Here is a 1,063-nt window from a genome sequence, read left to right as displayed (position 1 = left end):
GGGGGGGGGGGGGGTTCAGTGCCTTGCTCAAGGGCACCTGCCCAGGAGGTGAAGAGGCCCAGATTCACACTCCGACTTCAACCAACAACCCTCCGGTCCTCAACCCAACTCCCTGCAGGGTTGGACTGAGCTCCTGCCACCCCAAAGCTAGTTCCCATAGCGGGAGTCAAACCCAGGCCGCCTGGGTGAAAACCAGGAACCCTAACAGCTAGACCATACGGGACTACACCACTTAAGATGTAGGTACACAAGCCTTCATCTTGGTGTGGCATCTACGTCTGTGCAGTTATTTACAGCCCATCACATCCACAGTCATTTGTCAATATTATCTCATTTTATCTAAGCAATCTCATTTATAATCATTTCATATCAACTACCACAGTTGATATGAAATGATTATAAATGATTTCTTTAGGAAATGTCCAATCCGCATTGAGTCAGATTTATGACAAAGGCGGTAATACAAATGAAAGACCAACTTGCTTAGATAAAATGAGATAATATTAACATTAGAGAACCACCAATGAAATAACTACATGGAATGATAATACTCTCGCGGCTGACATAGGAGCCTTGTGTCGCAAATTGAAACAAGAAACCAGTTAGTCATCTAACTTTAGATCTACTTCATTCAGTATAGTCTTAGGACAAAAGTCTCTAACTTAGTATGAGCAGTGGGGCTTCACATGCTTGTTTTGTCTCACAAAACCCCAAAATACTCCATTCAATGCTAAACTGAGAAATATAGCTTGAAAAATGACATCAAATTGACCAATAAAACAAGACTCTAGGGCTCTGTACTTTGGTACGACGGCGCTTTGAGCTAACTGAGATCTCTGAGTTATTGGTGTTGTGTCAGACCAGTAGACTAAAGTAGAAAAGATGCACTGCCTTTACATCATGGTAATCGATAAGTGGGAGCGAGGGAGACGTGGTGGAAAAGGAAACTGAAAAGATCAGAGGACTCAGACACTCAGGCTCCATCGAGCCAGGGATCACTCCTTCCAACCAAATCCCAGACTAGAACCACCGAGCCCGGACTTACCGTCCCAGGATTCCCCCC

At 44.5% G+C, this 1,063-nt stretch overlaps 1 protein-coding gene across 2 annotated transcripts in view; it reads right to left on the bottom strand.

Annotated features, from left to right (window-relative positions):
- Window positions 1-1,063, bottom strand: part of evlb (Enah/Vasp-like b) — a 67,172-nt gene that overhangs the window by 62,441 nt on the left and 3,668 nt on the right. The gene's annotated exons all lie outside the window — the stretch shown is intronic.

The sequence above is a fragment of the Etheostoma spectabile genome, chromosome 18, assembly GCF_008692095.1.
Source record: "Etheostoma spectabile isolate EspeVRDwgs_2016 chromosome 18, UIUC_Espe_1.0, whole genome shotgun sequence".
NCBI classification, from domain to species: domain Eukaryota; kingdom Metazoa; phylum Chordata; class Actinopteri; order Perciformes; family Percidae; genus Etheostoma; species Etheostoma spectabile.
This window is presented reverse-complemented; position numbering and strand designations above follow the sequence as displayed.